This window comes from Rutilus rutilus, assembly GCF_951802725.1.
Source record: "Rutilus rutilus genome assembly, chromosome: 3".
Lineage (NCBI taxonomy): Eukaryota > Metazoa > Chordata > Actinopteri > Cypriniformes > Leuciscidae > Rutilus > Rutilus rutilus.
Genome location: NC_140211.1, coordinates 19,105,842 through 19,128,724, shown reverse-complemented (window position 1 = coordinate 19,128,724; position 22,883 = coordinate 19,105,842). Strand labels below are relative to the sequence as shown.

Genomic DNA, 22,883 nt, shown 5'->3' with positions numbered 1-22,883 from the left:
AATGGAAAAAAGCAAGGCAACACTGACATTACTTACCAAAACAAATAAAAAAAAATACAACTCCTGTGACCAGTAAACAGTCCGTTGACATCATTGTATAAAAACTCTTCACAATGTAACACAATTAACTGCGATAAGTTAGGACACTTTATTTTTAGACCACCAAACAGAACAGTTGATTATCTGAGAAGCAGCCCTTTGGTCACATACAGTAAAACAGACAAAAAAGCGATGATGCACGCAAGATTACTGTACCTCGCTCAGTCGTCATCAACCTGTCAGGCACAGATTGGTGCATCTTCCTGTAATGGGCTACAAAAACACAAGCACATTTCCTGATTCCCTCTTACCCAAGCCTTTTTTCCAAAAGCATCATGCACTTTGCTAAACTGCATTGGCCCTATATAATAGTTTTGCTATTTTCCACTGTTAATTAGGAATCTGCATTCTTTAGAGCTTTGTTCTCATCATATTACTTCCGAACTACTTGCCACGGAATTCCCTGCATTAGCATTGAGGATAAACAGAATAGCAAACAGTAGCGCTGTTTGTTTAGCCATAATGCAGGTTTGAGGGAAAGCAGTCTATGACATTATGAATGATGATCATGAATAATCTCTCATTGTGTTAGACTGCTACTTCGCCATTTTTCTTGTCACTAGAATCACCCTTTATAAATTAAATTTATGTCACATGACGATATATTTTTTTTGTTGTTGTTTTGTTTTTCAATAAAAAAAAAATATATATATATTAATGTTTCTAAAAAAATAAAAAAATAAGAAATAAATATGAAAATGTGACAATATTTAGAATTTTATTTTATTATTATCATTACATTTTTTTATATAAACAACATACCTTTTGGGAATGTAAATTGTTAATGTTTTGCCCACTGGTTCAATTTACCGCTTGACATGACAGAGCTGATCACTATGAAAGAGTGATGAAGTATGTAAAGTGTATACCCAATCATTTTGACATTTTCTTAAACAGATCATTCGATTATTGGGTCAAATCATTCATAACAGCTTTGCTACAAAGACAGACAACATGTAACGTATAGTACATCCAGTTATACAGACACCACAAGCATGCTGACAGTCAAATGCAAGAAGTTGTGTAGTGGTGCAGTCGGGCCTGTTTATATTCAGAAGATTAAAGTCCACATGAGAAGACTATTACCACAACTCTCAACTCCCCTTGCACTATGACAGCTTTTACACGTGGGATGAACATATAATTTGGCATCTCACAAGAGCAGAACAGGCAATTGTGAAACCAAAAGCCATGTTTATATAGAGAAAGAAGAACACATTATTTAACAAAACTGCTGATAGTAGTAGTATAGCTACACAAAATATATTGATTTCTCCTAGTCTCAGCAATTCAAGTCATAATGCAGTACTAAAACTCAGTATCTCTATCAAGAACAACTTGTATGGTAATCTTAAGGTCTGTATTTTAAAAGACGTTCTGAAATCATTATCTGTTGTCTAAAATATTGGAATTGTTTATACATTCTTCTGGTTTTATGGTCTTAAAACTTTTCAAAATAAATGTTCTTTATTGGCATATGGTTCCCTGGAGAAGCTTTAACATCCACGATGGAACCTTTCTATTGCACAAAAGATTCTTAATAGTTGAAAAATGTTTTTGAGATTATTAAAATGGTTATTTTAGGAACAGTTTATTGAAGGGTCTTTGGGGAATGGTTCTTCTACAAATCCCCTTTTGGTGTTTATGTAAATGATGTATTTCTACAATGGTCATCTCAACGCCACAATGAAACACACTATAAAACACATTTTCAATGCCAAATCAAGATAGCATTATCACAAAGCACTATCAAGGGAGCTTGTAATGAATGTGGTTTCTCTGCCTGATTAACCACATTTTACTCCCCACCCAACTTAAAAATAGCAATAACAAAAAATAACAGAGCAAAGTAGTATTTAACCATTTAACTAAAAGTTTTAACTATATGCTTTCATGACAGTCTATTTTCTCAGCTTTAAAATTTTCACTACGCAGGCTGCATTAAATTGTTTCAATAAGATTTACATTTTGTCCTTGCAGATATTCAGTATAACGGTCAGCTAGCGGGCTGTACCAAGTTCACAATGAACAACATGCTCAGAGGAAAATCTTTATCAAAATTAAGACCTCTTAGCATCAGAGTTCAAGCAGCAGCACCATGGCATTCCCACCGATACTTCAGGACTTCAGCTGTACTATACTAGGGGAACAAACACTATTTAAAACACAAAGTTCCGGATGTTCTCATTCAACCCCGTTTTCAACTCTTTCTTTATGTGCTGCCCTAAAAGTTGTCTCACCTGCCAGAGTGCAGTAGATCATCTACTTCCTCCTGGGCTCATTCCCCCAGTCGGGTTTGTCCCCCGAAACGGTGGCAGGATGAGAGAAGAGCTCTGATGGGAAAGTTGAAATCCTGCTGAAGTGAAGCAGCCAAAGCTCTCCAATCTACACAAGTTCTCCTGAGAACAGCCTGCCAGAAGTTTTTTTTTTTGCCAGAAGTCACCGTATTTGACGGCCGTTCAGAGATCAAACTCTTTCATGACCAGAACCGAGCTCAGCCACACAGCTTATCAGATACACCCTCTTTTCTCTAACCCTCCCTCCCTCTTTCTCTCTCTCTCTCTCTCTCTCAAACTCCCACCCTCTTGGTCTCTTGCCAAACTACAGCCCAACTGGGAGGTGTTTCTGTGACAAAATAAATATTTCCCTATCTGAGCTTCGTAACACAGAACCAACCCGGCTTTATCGCACTAGCCTGTTGCCCTCCCAGAAAGCATCCCTTGTTTCTATTGTACTGCCAGGTTTTCTTGGCAAAAGCATACAGCTAAATTTGTATTGTTTTGAGTTTCCTGTGAAAAAAACCGACTAACAATTGGAGGGGAAAACTTTGATAATTTGACAACATCACTGCAAAACAAATAATTTTACTTTCAATTTTACCATATGACGACAGCCTGCAGAGAAATGCGTTTCCCCTCCGTTAACCAAAACCTTGTTCTGAGTCAAGGCACACACCACTGCACCTGCATCAGATTCTCTCCAACAGCATGTTTGCAACATTTCAACCTACTGGCTAGACTGCGGGCTGTAAATACTAGTAGGTTAGCTCACAAGAGATAAAACATGAGGTATGCAGACCAGGAAAGTAGGTGTTATTTGCATAGCTCTAAAGCAAATATTGAATCAGGTAAAAAAAAAAAAAATTCAGCTCAATAGAACAATGGACATAAGGCCTAAAAGTTTTAAATGCACTTGGATGTGAAGCTATGAGTTTGTTTTGGGTAAATACACTTGTCAAAAAATTGCTGTAGTTATGCATCTGTTTGCCAGTAACTTACTGTAGATTTAAATTTATGCTATTTACTGGCAACAGTTTGTTCAAAGTTAAATGAACATTAAACATTAACAAGTCTTTGTCTTTACAGAATAAAACTATAAAATAACAATCTAATGCAAAGCATTCTGGGAACCAGAAATCTTCATCAACCTTTTTCTGTTTTTTTTCCTTCAGATTTTGGTTCCCAGAATGCTTTGCATGAGGCTGTTATTTTAGTTTTATTCTGTAAAGATAAAGACTTGTTAATGTTTAATGTTCATTTAATTTTGAACAAATTGTTGCCAGTAAATAACATCAATTTAAATCTACAGTAAGTTACTGGCAAGTAGCTGCCAGTAATACTGTAATTTCTACAGATTTTTCTAACAGTGTAGGTATACTTGTACAGCACAAGGATTTGATCAAAAATAATAAGCAGCAATAATAAACACTTAGGCTACGCAACTTTGTACAAAACGCATCACGTCAAGCATGCATTTCACAAAGAAGTAAACTCAACACTATAATAATCTATAGCTTTTTGAACATTATACATCTTAGTTGAGAGGAGAGACTGAGGAAGAAAGGAACTGTGAGAGGAAAGCGCTGTGGGATTTGGTTACTCAGCCTTGCAGTGAATTACTTTAACTGAACCATTTTTCAAAAGACAAATTGTCCAATTGTAATTCTTTTTTTTTAACAGGCCGGTTTCACTGGATGATTTTAAAGGTTTTATATAATGTATTCAAAAGCTATTTTACAGAGTTCTGGATAGGTCCTATTACTCAAAAAAAAAAAAAAATTATTCTCCACATTAAGGGCTATGGAGGAGTTAATATATAAAAGGGTTGTCAATCAAATAAAAATGTTAAATGCAAATAATTGGTTCAAATGAAGATAATTTAGAATTTTGAATATTTGCTAAGATTTTAATAATCACACTAAATTAACATGTAATTAAAATGTATAATACTTAATTCACAAAAAAAAAAAAAAAAAAAAGATTTTTTACAATTGTAAAAACTTGTCAAATTGTCAAATTCATGAGTTCAAATCCCAGGGAGTGCATGTGGCTTGAGCACAAAAGTAAGTTTCTTTGGATAAAGGTATGTGCCAAATTCACGAATGTAAACATTAAACCAGCCGTAATATATCCGCATGATAAAACAAACTTCTCTTTTCAAAATTGTTGACCCTATTCTGAGTCTAACCAGCAACAGTGACTGCTCTTTTCCTGCTGGTGGCATCGAGCACCTCTCTCTGAACACACTGCCCATCCTTTCAGTAGCGGCCCCTAATCTGCTGCTGAGTGACATCATGATCCCGGCCCCTCAAGAGTGAGGCATCCCTCCTAAAAAAAGGTTTTGCAAGGTGCTGTCACTGTGGTACAAAAAAAAAGCAATCCTGCCATTCTGGCTACCTCAAGCTTTCTTGATACAAAGGACAGTTTTCCAATATAAGGACATAAAGCACATAAAAGACCTCACATGTCCAAACAAGCCTCAGACTTTAAAGAACATTGAGAGCTCAACGTGTTCATTAAACAACACATTTCAAAGGATAGCCCCCAAAACTGAAGAGCACCCCAGCAGAAAGCTAATTAGAGCGAAGTAAAAGGACAAGGGTCCCGGAACAACGAATGGGAGGTTTAGTTGAACACAAAAACAAATGTCGTTCGCTCCGCCTGGTTGCTCACAGGCTCAGCTGCAGTACCCAGTCCACCGAGCAGCATGACGGACTGATGATGATGTGTCAAGCAAGCAGTGAGTGTAAAGAGAGACTTAAAAGAGAACCAATGCTAAGTGAGACATACAGTAATTACCAAAATGATTAGGTCAATTTCCTACACAAACAAACAGTTAAAGCAATAACAACTACCCCATCACGATTCATAAAATATCAAACCTCTGATTACGCAGAAAATAAACCCCACATGTTTTTGATGTAACCCATTTAATTTCAGACAAAACTGATTAAAATGAAAATCTGATCCGGTGCTTTGCTCGCTAACAGAGCATTACCATGACAACATTTGCTCAGATGAACTCCTTTGGATTTCAAAGCCCCCAGAAAAGCGCGTTCCAGAGCGCCTGGAGGCGAAACTCAGGAAAAATCTTCAAAGTTTGAGAACAGCTAACAAAACAAAAGTTGAAGAAGCTGAACCCTTGGCCTTGAAACAGTTTACATCCTCGTTTATGAGATGGAGCTTCCTATGGTCAGCACTTCTGTTGGGTCTTTTAATAGCCTAATATTAACAAGCCCATCAAACGGCTTGTCATTAGTCGGCAAAAAAAGTCTTAGTTAAATAACTACTGATCAACAAAGCATTATACACACCCCCTTTGTCCACATACCGAGATCTTCACAATGGCCTGAGGGAAAAGATGCGCCCATAAGAATGTGGCAGCATCAGCACTTCCATCACTTCACTGGCACAAAATTAGCTTGCTGATAAATATTTATAAAGAACAATTTCGCAGCAATTTATCACAGAAATCGCTGTTTTACAGCCACCCGGACAGTCACGATGAAATGACTTTCAAAGGCACTTAGAAGATCAATAGCGACAGCGATTTGTGTTGGGGGCTTGGGGTGGGAAAAAAAAAAGTTGTTACCTGATATAATCAGAAGGAAATAATTAGTGAAACACACCCAAACCTGCTACAGGAACAGTGACCTGTGCCGGGTTCAAACTCTATCTGTAGCAACCCCAACAACAGCCTACAACATGCCTCGCGAGTTCATCTCAGCTCCGCACAGCCTCTCAACATTGATTCAGTTCAGCTGACTGCTCACGTCTAGCAGAGGCATCACTTTACTTTCATGGGCTTTGCTAACACATATGGCAAGATGGGTCCTAATGACAGGAGAGACAGAATGACATGGACATGAGTGGTTTTGATAAGTAATTCTGAGCCAAACAAATGTCAGACAGGGGGAAAAACAAATGAAAATCACAAACCATAAAGTTTGCACGTCAACCAACACATATAAACCGACAGATGCCATGTCTAGGTTTAGTACCTCAACATCTGCAGTAATAGCTGCAGGATAGATGATGCCCTAAGACTGCAGCAGAGCAGCAGCACATCCGGATATCTTCATCTTAATTCAGTTAAGTCAACATTTACATTCTAAATACGTAGAAAAGAATCTTACAATAAATCAAATAACAGAATACCACTGAAATGTCATTATACTGCTGACTATTCAAAATCATAAACTGTTCCAAGCATTGTAATAACAAGCTTGTTTTTGGAATCAGGGCAGAACATGAGATGCATAAGTTTGTGATACTGTGTTTATGTTCCTTCCTTTGGGACCGCAATTAATCATGGTTGATAATGCACACAACATTTTTTTGGCTTCTTTCCCTTTTCATGACTTGTTACTTATTGCATGATGTGCATACTAAACTATTCAAGTCAGCTCTTTTACTTCAAAATGTAATGTTTAAAGTGTAACTTCACCGATTTTCTACTCGCTTTGAATTGTTACAATATCGATAGAATATGATAATGCACAAATGTTTACTCTTTCTCTGTGTTACCTGACTTCAGCATTTTTGTATACCGCCCACAGACAGTCAGATAGACAGAGGGTTATGAACAAAACAATTATTGTAAGGTACAGGTTTATCACAGAAAATTATATCGTACTTTGTTTTCTCTTTAAACAGCACGATGGAAAAAATGGAGAAATGCCAACAGCTTCCTTACCTGTATGCGACTGAAGTTTTGGCGAAACAGACGGAACGACTACAAACACAATGTTCGCAATGTTCTCTCCATATTTACGATTCTTTGTAGCCTTTATCCACTGCCTACAACGCTCTGGATCCTTCACTGGAAACCAAAAGTAACTCACACTAAACGTTCATTCTTTGAATTCTTGCTCCCAGGAACAACACAAGTTGACTCCATTATGACTAAAAGTATGCTAAGAAGTATTTCCTACTAAAGAAAGGCGCTATTTGACTATGGTCAACTATCCATAATGGCCTGGGCATGGTCTTGGAAGGCAACATACCCAGTGCATTATGGGTGTTGAAGTTTTCTGTTTTCTCTAGCCAGATAGCACCAATACTTTTTTTTTTTTTTAAATCACCTTTCTACTGCAAAGGCAGCCAAGCTTTAATGAAAGCTCACTTTGCCAGCAGTGAGGTACTTTTTTAATTCAATGTGTTACTTGCAGATTTTTTTTAATTATTTATTAAATTTACTAGCAATTTCTGAGTGATAATCGTTTCTATGCCCAAAATGTTTTCAGTGTACCGTACACACACATATATTTCATAAAGGTGTTAACGTAAGGACAATCTTCTTTACAACTGCATTCTCTGGGCTAGAATAAGGTGTCCCGTCTTGATGGTGTGCTGTTTTAGGTTTGGAATTGAGAGATTGCAGTAATCTGACGAAGCTAACCAGTAATGACAAACTGACTGGGCCGCAGATTTGTCGCAGTAATAAGGAAGCATGTGGTCTGTAGTCTTAGACAGCCCCAGGCACCACATCACCACGGCCATCCAAATGAGGCTGTCATAAAGCGAAATTAGAAACACTGATACTGATTATAATGCTGCAGATTAAATACACGGGAGCTGTGAAAAAAAAAGGAAAAAGTATCAAATTCTATTAAAACGCAATCACCCAGGTTATTTTTTCTTTGTAAATAGGACTGTTCCTACTAAGATTTAAAGCCCTGTCTTTTGCACAAGCCCGAGAGCACAAACTATTATTATATTTTCTTTCGAAAGCTAGGTAATCAACAGCAATGAGATCCACTTAATAAACATGGATCAGGAATACACACAGGAATAAGGCACAAACAAAAGATAAAAGGAGGCACTTGTTTCTCTTAAAATGTCTGGAAATCCTAACCTATTGGTGTGGGACAAAATACCTGGAAAAGTCACACTGGATGAAGTCATCATTGAGACAATCAGCCAAATTATACACACAGGACTTCTACACTTCCTCCTGTTTTAATTGGACTAAAGAGACTGGAAATTAAAAAGTAATACCAGACCAAATATGCACTAACCAAGTATGCCTTTCCTTGTCTTTTCCACCATTATAGTTCCTTATCAGATGTGGGTTTCATGTTATCAAACAGACATGTAAAACACTAAGCATTTGACTGCCTCAGTATTCTTAGGATCTGTGATCTTGGGAGTGACCTGACCTGCAGTGACCTAAGAAAATGTTAACCTGAGATTTAACTTGAGATGCAATACCTTCTTTCTGACTGTCAGAGGGAAAATGAGACAACGATATGAGACAATACATTGTCAGCAGGGTGCTGCAGATGGGAAATATTGCTGTGACAGTTGTTCTTTGGGCATAAACACGTTCCCGTGGACTCCACGCAGTCAAAATCAGAGCGGCCCTGTAATATCTGCAGCAAGGACAAACTTTGCAGGATCATACTGTCATACAGGAAATACACATTCCTCTCAGGCCACACTCTTCCTAATAAGAGCTGTCAACTGCCCATCCAGGGAGCACACAGAGAATGCTAATGTTGTACCCTGAATTCAACAACTCAAAATTCATAACAGATTTCCATTTTTAAGGCCATTTTGTAGGTCATAAAACATAGATAACGTTCCAAAGTCTGGGGTCTTTAATGTTATTTTTCTTAAGAAATTAATACTTTTAGATTTAGCAAGGATGCATTAAATTGATTCAAAGTGACAGTAAAGACATGTATAATGTTGCAAAAGATTTTGATTTCAAATAAATGCCGTTTTGAACTTTCTATTAAAACAATCCAGAAAATGTATCATGATTTCCCAAAAAATATTAAGCAGCACAACATTAATAAGACATGTTTCTTAAGCACACATTAAAAAAGTCACATTTAAAAAAAATTATCCCGTATCAGAAAAAAAAAAGCATCAAGATGCATTGATAATCATTTTAACATCACATCGCAGCCCTCTTTCGATGAGGTTCCTAGAGATTCATATATATATATACATACACATATACACACACATATATAAACATTCTTAACTCACTGAAAGCAACAGTGATGTGTAAAAAATATATATATATATTTCAACTATTTCAACTATTTCAAAGCCTACCTCTAGGGAAAATTGAAGTTGAAGTCAAAGCCAAATCAAAGAAAACTAACCCAAGGACAAAATCAAAGATGCCTAAAGCAGCACAGGAAGAATATATTCCTCCTGTCATTCCTTAGGTCAGATGAAGGCACTAAATTATCTGCGTTTCTGTAGCTTCAGACATCTCGTAATCTTACAAGAGCTTTGCTTCCGACAAGTCCTCTGAGCAGTTTTCAGCTCATCTCTTTAGATTAGAAATGTTCAGGCTTGTGCTATTCTCAGGACACTCTGCAGTTGAGGCTTCGACAGACGATGGCTTCAGTTCAGCCAAACACTTAGCTGCATTTATCACTGATGGTTCTCCTCCAAATGTAAGCAACCTTGTCACAACGTTAGGCTCCATGTGCGTAAAACAGATTTACAGCAGGCAGAATACATCAGTGGCATTACAGCCAGTGTTCTGCCATGCCAAAAAAAAAAATGGTACCAATAGTAACAACAGTTGAGTATTTTATTCTAAAAGGTTTTAATTCAGATGAGCCAAAAATGTACCATTTAGACTATGACCTCTTATTTGTGGCTTTTAAAACAAGTTACTACTTCCTACTAACCAAGGCAACGGGTCATTAGACTTTCTATCAAGTGGAAAAAGGGGGGAAACCCTTGGTTTGTTTTGCTGCATCTAGGGACAGCTGTGCTAAACAAACCCTTGATAAAATGCTTATATGTTGCATGTAACAAAAGGACACTGTTCTTGTATATGTCACAATCCATTAGACACTGATGCCATTAGACAGAATCCCCAATGTGGAAGGAGAGGAAGTTTTTTTAAATGCAAATATTCCAGTCTCAAAGAACAAGCGCTTATAGCTTCACATTGTTTTATCTACAGGATGCCATACTGAATGCTGTACCTGAACAGCTGTTTTCTTGCAAGCATTTTCTTTTCTTTTTCTTTTATGAAAAAAACTCCCGGGTGTGATAATAACTGACCAAAGGAATTGATATATGTGTAATGGTGCACTATAAAGTTTGCTTTACATCATGGTGAAGACATTCCATTGATCTCAATGTTTTATAATAGTAATAACTGAGCTGATAGAACTATAAATGAGCTAGTGACATTTCAAATTCTCGATCCTATCCCTAAACTTAGCTCCCAGAAACCTTTCTGCATTTCCATTAAGACACTATTCAGAATGTTTATTAAACCTGGGGACAGTTGACTGGTCCAGGCAAAATCTGACCCACACACATATTCAAACACTACCACATATGTTTACATCTGGATTATCCATTTCATCTCTGGTCTAAATGGGGGATGGGAGGCGGTGACCATAATCCCAACAGAAATCATAAGCCATTCCAACTTTCAGAATCTTAATAAAGTCTAGAAAAAGCATTGTTATATTGTTGATACTAAACATTTTCCTTCAGCAATATCCTCTACACATAAAGGCCAACACAATCCATTATGCATAAGGAGATGTAGCTCACTCCAAAGCCCCAGACTCTCTGCACTGTAATATAAATAATCACTGGGTTCAAATAGAACTGGCACTAACAAGTCAATTAAAAAAAAAATCTATACACTGCCAACTCAGGCTTAAGTCAAAGAAGCCATAGGACTCTTAAGGTATATTACAGTCTAATGTTTCTAGTCACCGAAACTTTCGAAATAGTCTGGGTTCTAGTTACAGAATTTGGATTCTTCTTCTCCTTTCAGCATACGGTATCATGAGTTCACCTACATTCACCGCAGAGCAGTAGTCTGGCATCTCCTGCTGTGTAGGGCCAGGGGTGAGTTGTACAACAGACACGGGCTCTTTTTAACAGGCCTTAAAGGACAGAGGCACAGATAGTAGGATATAGCTGTCAGACACATTATTCATTACAGTGAGAGTGCCAGAGGTTTCTCTGTGAACCCTACATCTCAACTACAAAAAAAGAAAGAAAAGAAAGGAGAAAGAGCCCACCCATGGAGGCGGGCCCTTTCTCTTAAATTCTAAAAGTTGAAATGTGAATTGCTGTGCCACTAGATACAAAATGCAGAATTGCACAAATACTGAGAAGTGAATTTCCATAATTACCCGTCTACCATTGGTCACACAAACACAGTCCAGCCCTAAACTAATGCCATTGGTTCAGCCATCAGTACAGAACGCTTAAACAAATGGAGAAATGCTGATAGCAGAGTCGCAGGGTTTAAATGTTAGGAAAACATATTTTAATACTGAAATAAAATGTTATAAATATGCAATTGATGCAATTGTCCAGAATCTTGATATGGCTTATTGTGATTATCAAATATTGTTGTTATTCTTCTTAAATACATTTTGCATTTTACCATTAAAAAGTATTACTTCAACAGTAATATTTCATTTTTTGTTTAATATTTTTTATTATTAATAATAATATTACTATTATCATAATCTTATAATTGTTAGGGTAAATTGTGCATTCTGGAGAAAATCACAATCACATTTTTTTAATTAAAAAAAAATATATAATTAAACCAAATATTAATATATTATAAATACATTTAAAATTTCTAATGAATCACATTTTTCCCAAATCGTGCAGCCTTACTACCATTGTGAATAAAACTCTGTTTTCACTTTAGTCATAAACAGGCAACTCTGGTTTCACTTCACAATAAAACTACACCTAGTATATAATGCGTAACCAACTGTAGAAACAGTCATGCAGCATTACTGAAAAACAATGACCATGTGTTCGACACCACAACTAAGAGATGGTTCGAGAACACTGTGGTATTTCTGGGCTGTTTTCCACAAAGATTTAAATGAAGATATTATGAATAATCAGTCACTTTTTTCCATCACAACAGTAGAAAAGAGAGATAAAGAGTGAGAAAGACAAAAAAGGAAGGGAAACCTGAGCTAAGGGGCTCTATAAGCAATGAAACTTGCACAATCCTATTTGGTTCCAGCAGTCGGCCTTCGTCCTTCTGTCACCTCACAGTCAATATGCTCACACAGACACAACACACTGAGTGCCATTCGCACCAATCCAGTTATAGGACTGCTAGTCTGGTTTTAAAGCATATATATGCATTAGCCTTGTGAACACCCTGCTCGTACATACAATACGCTGCCTAAAAAAAGCACTGATCAGATAAGGACAGGGACACAGTAGAAAGGTCAGCAAGTTGAATGTTTGGGCTGAGCAGGGTCTGATGGCTAGTTACAACAAGCATTGATGAGTACATAACAGTCTCTGATCATAGAATCATGCAAATGTCTACTGTGGTATTAAAAATATATATATATATATATATATATATATATATATATATATATATATATATATATATATATATATATATATATATATATATATATATATTTATATAAAAACCAAATGCACACACATAAATCACACCACTGAATTGGATACACCAAAATATGGTCAGGACGATAAATATTTGGTCATTCCGAGATCATCAGCGATGGCTGATAACTGTCCCCACTAAACAGATTAGAATATCTTCCAAAAGCTATTAACAGCTGATCCATACTTAACATAAAACTTACTTAACAGCATTTACATTAAGCAATCTTTTACACAAAATAACTACAAAAATGTAATTAATATGACGTATTATTCTAAACATAAGCATTTACTTTCTATTTAAAAAAGACACTGTTTACATAATCACACACATGCATCTATATATACACACACACACACGCAAATATTTTCAATTTACATATATTCATATATATTAGTATTATTATTATTATACTTATTACTCTTATACATTACAAATATTACTAGTTTACAAAAAATACAATATTTTCTGCCCAATTCTAACGTCAGGATATACATCAGTTTAATTTTTCCTGCACTCTCACTCTCTCTCTCTGAGTTAAATGTGTTATCAGATAATAAAAGGAGAGCATCCACACAGATCAGTGACATCTTCACATCTCTCTTTATTCTCAGTTTAGACTGCAGGGGGGAAGACATGTTCTCCTTCCCAGAGGAACCATAGCACGCACTGTTAACTCAACCTGTGCTCCATTAGTCAAGAGAGCAAATAGAATTCAGGTGCATGGAGAAGATAATAACTACAGGGGTAAGCCAGCGTGACATTAAGAGATTATTTATTTAACAAGTGAAGCTGTAAACGTATGGAGGGGCAGACCTGGTGAACTGACATGAATGTGTGACAAACTCCTGAAACAGAGTGGACATAATGGACTGCCATCCAAAATAAAATAAAAATTGACCGTAAACACTATTACTGTAAACACTGTATTACTGTAAACACTGTAAACACTGTATTACTGTAAACACTGTAAACACGGTATTACGGTAAACACGGTATTACGGTAAACACTGTAACCACTAAACACTGTAAACACTGTATTACTGTAAACACTGTAAAAACAGCCAATTTCTCAGTCTTTTATGCATACAATAAATATTTAAAAAAAAATTGCAAATTTAAATGCAACTAAATGTAAATAAATCTTGAATCCAAATCTTATTAACATTTAATTATACATAAATATATTAAATATATTCAATATATTAAATATGTTAAATATAAATCTCAAATACAAATCTAAATCTTTGCCAGTGATGTAAACAGTGCTACAGGCAGCAGAAGTGTTGTTTTATGTAATGTGCTCCATTTTACATTCAGCACCCAATAACAGTGTTGTCACAGTGAGGCTCTGTGAAAAGGACTCTTATTTTGTCACTAGACTGTGAACATACTTGCATACATACACTTCTCATTGTAACATCATAACACAGGCTGAATCCAAATCACCCCATAAACCCTCAATCACTATTCCCTACATTAGTCTACGAATACAGTTTACTTGAAGAAGTGAATGAAAACAAGTGAGCAAATTCAGACAGCCGTTGAGCGTACATCGGCTGTAGACTTGTTATTGCAGTGCAATGTGAATGAGAGCACGCAACGTCCACAATGGTTTCAAACGCCACTATAAATGGATGTCCCCTCAAATAATGCCCTATTTGAGGGTATGGGGGGGTGATTTCGGATTCAGCCACATTATCTGTCAAGCGCAAATTTGAACACCATGCAGTTAACACATGTTTATGTTACTGATCATGTGTATTGTTTATTGTTGTTCCCGTCCCCATTATGCCATTTGTTACTCAGTTTAACGTTTAATGTGTTGTATGTATTTAGAAGTGAAACGAGACCGGAAATCATGTAGTACTGTTTTCATAGCCAATTACATATTATAAATAGTCATACTTACGTACTTGAACATTTTTCCCATCCCAAACAGACACAGTAAATGCTACACCATTTTAAAGATTTCATTCCCACCAATAGAAGGCACAGTTCATTGTTCTCACGTATGAGGGGGAGATTTGTGATAGATTTTTGTATTGTGATAACAGGTTACATCTTTGTTACTGTTAAATCACATTTCTTTGTCTTTCTTAACCATTTAGAAATTAAAAGTAATAAAGAAATTTAAGTCAAGTAGGAGGGGCTCTGCCTTTTTAAGATGGCCTCTCAGAGTTGTTTGGAGGCTCATAGATTGAGTTGGAGTATAGTCTGCTGTGTTTTGGGTCAATTTATTGGCATTGTTCAAAAGTTATATACAAATGAACTTTTGGCTGTTTATTTATTGCATATTTCTGGACTTCCACTGTAAATACCATTTGCACACATTGGGAAACCTTTATTTTTGCACTTCTTGGAATAAACACTCTGAACCCTTGAGTTCATCATTACAACATTTTAGACCTCCATCTGCCAGTACATTCAGAGCAGTGGTGCTGCTACTGTTCAAAACATATTTGGGTTTGCCATTTTTGTTGCAGTTGGCACACCCCTGTCTCTGTTACAACTGTGCTAGCTAATATAGTGGTTGGCTTTTATGTTACAACTGTGCTTGCTAATATAGCCTAGTGGTTGGCTTTTATGTCCAAAGCATATAAAAAGTCTAATGAGGATAATAGCACTTAATCACACAATTTCCAAGTAGTTTACTGTGATTAATGCACTATGAAGTAAAGTAAAATACTAGACGGCACTGACTGCATAAAGCCAAAACAACTGATGAATGCGTGTAATGATACTAAGACAGTCGACTATTGAGAATTTCAAAACGGAATGGCATGTCATCTCCAGCTACATACTACTCAGGTCCTTTGTTCACAAACAATTCCCTCCCAGGACCTAAGCAAAGACAGAGTGGTATTTTGGACAATTTCCTGGAACTCCAGATTCCAATGTTAAATCACTTGAAACAAACAAATGAGGTTTCATGATTCTATTGTAGGAATGTCAGATCCAGGTTTCTGTCTCAACCAAAGAGCCCATAACTGATTTACTGAACATCCCCCAATAAAAATAGTCTCTGCAGCTCCTTCCAAGGTCCACATTAAGACCCAGTGGCTGTACCACAGATGATGGCTGGAAGATGACATGCAGTCTAAGCCAGAGCTGTCACAGGGTTTCACAGTGGAGGTAACAGGAAGGGCAGCCAGAGGGGGGAATGATAAATAGATGGATGGATACTGTTTTTTCATAATCCCCTCTGACACCAAGACCATTGCAGCATCAAAACATTGAGCAGGTCACATAACGACAGAGTAGACAGGTTAAAACTGTAAAAGTAAATCAATGTACTGTACTAAGATATTGTGCAGATTTAAAACAATGTCAATATGAGACAATATTAATACACAACAACTTTGGGAATTATAACCCATTGTTAATTTAAGTATAATTAACATCTACTATTAATATTAAGAAAATAACCGGTTCATGGCTAAACACTGAACATATTATATTCTTAATATTAATAGTATATGTTAATTGTATTGATATACAATATAATTAACATATACTATGTTAATTTAAATAGATTTACAACAAACCATGATTGTTTGTTGTAAATCATCCTCTTAAAAGCTATAACAAGTTTTATAATGCATAACTGCTGTACAATTATTCATGAGATGATAAAACATTATACAACAGGTTTTTTATAAGAAAATATTCATATTAAAGTTAAATACTTTCTATCATATCAAAATATGAAAAAAACATCTGTAAGTGAAAATTCGACTATAAGGCGATTAAAATATTGTGCTCAGCCAATGCTGTGAGTTTAGGAGTAGGGCAATCAGTTTGGTCAGCCAATGGTAGTAGAGCGTTCAGGAAACCTTATTGAAAACATTAACTATTTCTGCAATCCCAACTGACAATATTAGTTATTGAGGTAGCTTTAAAGTAAAAACTGCAGTTTAGATGTTTGCAACATTAAATAAAAGGCCTATGCTTTTAAGACGATAATTAAGAAATCTGTTTCTGTTCTATGCAAATGTGTGTGTGCGTGATATGACAAAAAATGTGAGTGAAAAGCTCCCAAACAAGAAACCAGCTCAACTCAAATCTAGATCTGCCTGCATATCCCATGAGTATTTCTAAACTAGAAGCCTGAACAGATCCGACACAGATCGTTCTGCAAATGACCCTTGAATATTTCACTTGAGGATAACATATTTCAAAGCAGATAAAAGCAGGGAGCACACAGCTACAGCAGGCATTAATAAACACAGGCTGCATTCTTAAAGAAATCCTTGAGTCAACATCAGCAGTGAATTAAAAGCTTAACAGTATCAAACAAGATCCATCCTAACACCTTCCTCTATGACGGGACAGTCGTCAACTTGTACATATAAATGCATCATGCACAAGTCAGTATAACTGATACAGGTCTAGATCTGCAGATCTGTGTTTCTGAAGCAGGAGAAACAGAGCAGATACACACCTGTGCGGCACACTGCAGTAGGGCTGCCCGGTTTGAGAGATGTGCTCAGAATAACTTGCCTGGTTCCACATGCTTGCCGCAGATTTGCTAGCTTACGGGAAACACTCCTCTGAGCGGAGCACAGCTGCCGTTACTGCTGCAGACAAGCACTGCCCAGCTCACGAGTTTCATTTAAACGGCCTTCCCGCTCCCGGGATCTCCCACTCACGAGAGACACGGGGGGGGATGGGGATGGTGCACAAACAGCTAGCATGCACATCCAAATACACAAACACAAGACCGTTCCACCTCTGCTGCACCTTGTACCCTTTCACGTTTGTCACGGTCAAATGACGCAAGGGTCTCTACTTATTACGCATTTGTGAAATGAAAACGACTTCAGCAGATTGAGATGATAGAGATGTAAGAGGAGGAAAAAGAGAAGAGGGAAAGGATAGAGAGGTGGGAGGCAGGAAGGGAAAGAAATTAAATGAGACGGTGATAAAAGGGATGAGACGCAAGATTAAAGTAGGCAGGGAGAAAGGTTGAGTCAAAGAGAAAAGAACTGATTAAAATGGACAGAAGGAGAGAACAAGAAAAAGTCAATTTAAAAGAACAAAAATGCACGTTTTAAAGCCTCAAAGAAGGGAACTGGCACGGCTCCAAATGGCGAGACTGATTATAGGCTGTGCAAACGGTCGCTATCAGCTAATGAAAGAGCGGCTGCAGGTGAAGGATGAGTCTTGAGCCTTGAGGTAATCCAGAGGAGAGACCGGGAACAGCCCTCCGTTACTCATGCTCGTCACAATCCCCCAATGAAACCCCTTCAACCCCAGTTCCAGTTCTCTTCCCACAGCCCAGATGTAAAATGAGATTCACTAAGAATACCCAAGTATGGGGTCTGGCCTTCAATTACAGTGGGGTCCAAATGTCATGGAAAACCTCACTGAAAATCTGGGATTCAGTATTATAATTTAAACCTGGAAATAAAGCTTCTGGGTTTTGAAACATTGAAGCATTATTATGCCAAAATGACTAGGAAATCTTGATTCTGTACTATTTCAAGGTCACTAGACCAAATATGTAAATTGAGATCAACCAATATTGCTTGTTTAAGACCATAAACAACAATTTTTAACCATTTAGTGTAATTGTTTAATAACGAACTAGCCTACTATTGAGAAAGAGGAACTGATTTTTAATTATGGTTTTATTTCTGGGGGGGGGGGGGGGACTAACTTATAGTCCTGGTCCACTTAATGTTCACATTGGCATTTTTAACACCAAACCTAAAGGCGTAAGGATACGTTCACAACCTGATTGGTCGGCTTCTATGACATTTATTTCGAGACTGAACATCCAAAACAATGCTGTGTGTTGGGATAAATGCACTGCATTATATGTGTGTAGCCTACATATGATGGTATTTTGACCAGCTGAGAACTCGTGAAGAGCTTATAAAATGTGTAAAGGAGTCAAAACAGCGGCAGGAATCACTGTGTCTCACACACAAACAAAATGATGGGCTGTGATGGGCAAAAAAAGGTATGCTTGAGCATTCTGTCCTTTTTAGGGTCGCATCTTGTGACATCATGTCCCGATTTTAGTTTGCTTACATGTCTTTAGTCAGTGTTGCGCACCAGAGTTCGTTTGGAAGCGGACCGAGACCAGTCTTTTCAGCGTTCTCGGTCCTCTTGTTTGGTGCGCACCAGGGTTCGGATGGCAGTGTTCATACTAATTCAAATGAACCGCAGTAACAGAGCAATTGCACCAGGGTTCCTTTTAATCGAACCAAACATGCCAAGTGTGAACACACCCTTATTGTTGACACAAACTCATTGTCACTCAGTTTTATTTTGATAATTTAATTTAAAAAAAGAAAAGAAAAACATATTCAATTTGAAAAACAGAAGCATTTTGACTAGTGAGTAGTGATCTTAGACTTTTGGACCCCACAGTATGTAATTTTGAATGCAAGGCAGGTTGCACTAAGACTGGCAAAGGGCAGAAGAGGGGGAAAATGAGAGGAGGAGCTCATCTGGTTGAATTATGAAGGATGCTCAATCATGCACATGCATTTGGCACTCACCTGAGTGAGTAATTAAAATCAAACATCACATATACAGCTCACTAAACCAATTACGGTCTCACAGCCCAAGGGGACCTTCAGCCATTAGCAAGGTGGCAGCCTCCTCCATATCCGTGCTGAAAGCCACTAATGTATAGGTAATTAAACAGCAAATGAGAGGTTGTGAAGCAATTCCTCCCACATATATGCGACATAAAAACACATTCTTCAAATTACAGTTCCTTGTAATAACATCACTGTTAAAAAAAAAAAAAAATGTTTTAAGCTTTACTGAAATTAAAAGGGATTCATTTTCTCCTTCCCAATATTATAAAATACACTTAAGTTGAATAGTAACTCTGTGGAGTCCAAAAGATGGAGCACAAGTAGCAATTATTTTGCTTTGCAGTTTTTTTCTTCAAATCAATGCAATTTTTTAAATTACAAATTATATCATCAACATAAAAACAAATGAGTGGAAAAAAATAAATTAACATGCATTTCAAATTTTCTTATAAAACCTGATGACATTGTCCCTGGTACTTCAATGGAAGTGTAATGCTTTAGTTCATATGATGATGATGATGATGATAATAAAGATTCAAAAGGTTCCAAAACAAAGGTATTTATTATATAAAACAAAGTGTGTAGCACACGACAATACCGGACAATGAACTGCAAACACAGAGGAACTTAAATATACAAAGATAAAGAGCTAAATAATGAACAGGTGTACAGAATGAATTGAATGAACTAATAACTGGCGGGAAAAATGGAGCAAAGGAACACAGGAAACAGCAAACCGAAGAGAAACAAACTAAAAGTCCATGAAAATGAAACCAAGGCTGCATCCAAAATCTCATACTTCCCTAATATATAGTAGACGAAAAACAGTATGTGACAAAAGTAGTATGGCCAAATTCACAGCACTCATAAAACAGTAGGCAAAAAGTACCCAGATGAACATGACTGTTTATTCAAAGGAATTCACATGATCAATCTGAAAAATTATAAATGGTTTAAAAGTTGCATTACATTAGGTGTAATTTTAATATAAAATAATGTCAAATTTATGTTTTTTGTTGATAGTCATTGTCACATATTTACTTACGATTAGTGACTTAAAACAAAAGTCAGAGAAATATTATGAACTATTTCTATCAAAATACTAAAACTTTCTGCTTTCAGGTTTAAATTAGACTTTTACATTTTCAATGTGGTCTCAGACTCGCAATGTATTTTTCATGGTTATCATTAAATCAGCCTTTAGCTGCCCTCCACTGACATCTGATGTCTGGAAAAGCAAGACAGTTGTAGATCTATACTCTTGCCTTGGATGCCATGATGAAATCCCAGAAACCTCCATTGATAATACAGCAAAAGTTGCCTGTTCTTTCCATTATCATCTGAAAGCAAACCTTTAACCATTCAAACTAACCACTATACAAGATGTCACTTAGGGTGCTTTCACACTAGCACTTTTGGTGTGCACTCGAGTTCAGATCATTTGGAGGACGCTGTTTTCCGAACTCAGGTGTCTGCAAAGAACATTTGCAGTACATTCGCGGCAGATATGCCGTTATGTGCTGACGCTTTAAAAACAAAACTAAAGGTTCAAAAACCAAAGCATATAGTGAGGTGAGCAACGCTATGCATTTTGCCACCTTCTTTGTCGTTGGGACCATGCAACAGGGGTAAACAGCTGCTGCTTTGATGACGCAAGAGTAAAGTGGAACGGACACACATCATTTTAAATATTTTTTTTGGGGGGGGGGGGGGGGGTTGCAATCGAACTTCAAATTCATTTTACTGAATCGTCCTCATTCTCACATCATACGTTGTTAAAATATAATCATTATGATGTTAAATTACATATCACGTCCCACAAACTTGGTGTTAAAAATTGTTGAATTTGAATTTAGTTTCTTTACATTATAACTGTGCAATATCTTAAGAGAAACTTTAAAAGGTGCCAAAATAAGTTCAGACATCATATTCACATCCTGAGTCACCCTACCAGATCTAAATGTAACAATAAGAACACTATATTTGCCAACAGTACACAGTTCTTCTTTAACTGAGCATTTTACATTCTTGCAATCCACATTAAGTGTGAAATAAATAGATAATGGCTCCATTTAGAAACTGTGTGATATATTAACCAGTGCCATAGACGTAATGGATTTTACAGCATCCCTTCGAAATTATAGTCAGAACCATAACTTAAACATGTTTATTGGCTATCTAGTTAAGCTGTGGTAATATTGAGCTATAATAATAAAATATGACTTCCATCATGACTGCTTTAGATCATCATCAAAAAAAAAAAAAAAAAAAAAAAAAGGAACTTAGTCATTTGGTAATTAATGATCATTTGTTATATACAATCTGCTGAGTCTACATCTTCCTATAGATAAATCTGTTCAAGGGAATAACAGAAAAGCTCATAGTTGTATGGTACTCACCACTTATTTGGCCTTGAAGACCTAAGGACACTCCGGAAAAGACTAAACTTTTCAGTTTCTCTTATGTATGCGCCTCAAGAAGAATTCAGGATATCTGAAGATAGATTTTATCCACAAATCATTATTCTCTCTTCCTTGAGGTATCTTCTGGCACGTGCTCTTAACACCCAACAAGACTAATATTTCTGAGCCTCACAGTTATCTAAACTCACTGGAATCTTACTGTTGTGTGCCAAAAATATCCCGGTGCTAATTGCTCATATGACCTCTGTTTGCTCTGGTTCCTTCCTTCTGTAGAGGGTGTGGAGTGCGGAGTTGGATGGGTGAAATTAGTGCTGGATCAGCCTGAACTGAGCCGCCCCCATTCAGCCAGAGTCAGGCTGTCAGCACCTTCTCCATCTCCCCTGTGAGCTTCTACAGGATGAGGGGGGACAGAAAAGAGGTCTCATCCCTAAATTGAGCAGAGAAAGAAGGGTCTGACCAATCGCCCCCATCCTCAGTGGTCTCAGGTTACACCTGCTGCAGCGGGCCGCCTCAAATCAGCAGTAACTGATGAGCTTGCGGTCCAGATGAAACCAGAACCTTCCTGTCCTGTGCATCTGCCTTCAGGTTTACAGAGCTGATCAAATGGTGCAGAATAGAGATATGCAAGATTCTGAATTAAAAAGTACTCGTGACTGCTGCAAGTCATGATATGGAAAGATTCAAATCTGATCAAAAATACAGCAAACCGTAATACTGTGAAATATTTTTAGCACCCATTACTCTTGTCTTGTGTCTCACATAACATAACATGATTCATATAATATCATATAATGCATATATAACATAACATAACATAATATAATATAATATATTTCAGCACCCATTACTTTAGTCTTGCGTCTCACAAAATATAATATAATATAATATAATATAATATAATATAATATAATTCATAAATGATATATGGGTCTGGTTAAAGCTTTTATTTCTTATGAAGGAAGACCTTTGACTTTCATTGTGTACTTTATAACGGTGTTTTTTATAATCATTATTCTTCACTGCCTGCCAGAATACTCCCCTTATTCTCCCTACCAAACCAGAAAAGGAGACACAATATTGTACAATTGATGGCATTTCTTTCAGTGCTTAAATGATCCTTATT

The 22,883-nt window shown here is 36.8% G+C and overlaps 1 protein-coding gene across 13 annotated transcripts in view; it reads right to left on the bottom strand.

Moving 5' to 3' along the window:
* Nucleotides 1-22,883, bottom strand: part of plekha7b (pleckstrin homology domain containing, family A member 7b) — a 97,603-nt gene that overhangs the window by 55,231 nt on the left and 19,489 nt on the right. Inside the window, exon 1 of one of the 13 annotated variants that reach the window (XM_084404643.1) lies at nt 2,340-2,646. The exons of the other annotated variants lie outside the window; for them this stretch is intronic. The gene's annotated coding sequence lies outside the window, so the exon portion shown is untranslated. Of the gene's footprint in view, nt 1-2,339; nt 2,647-22,883 lie in introns of those variants that run through there. 13 annotated transcript variants of the gene reach the window in all.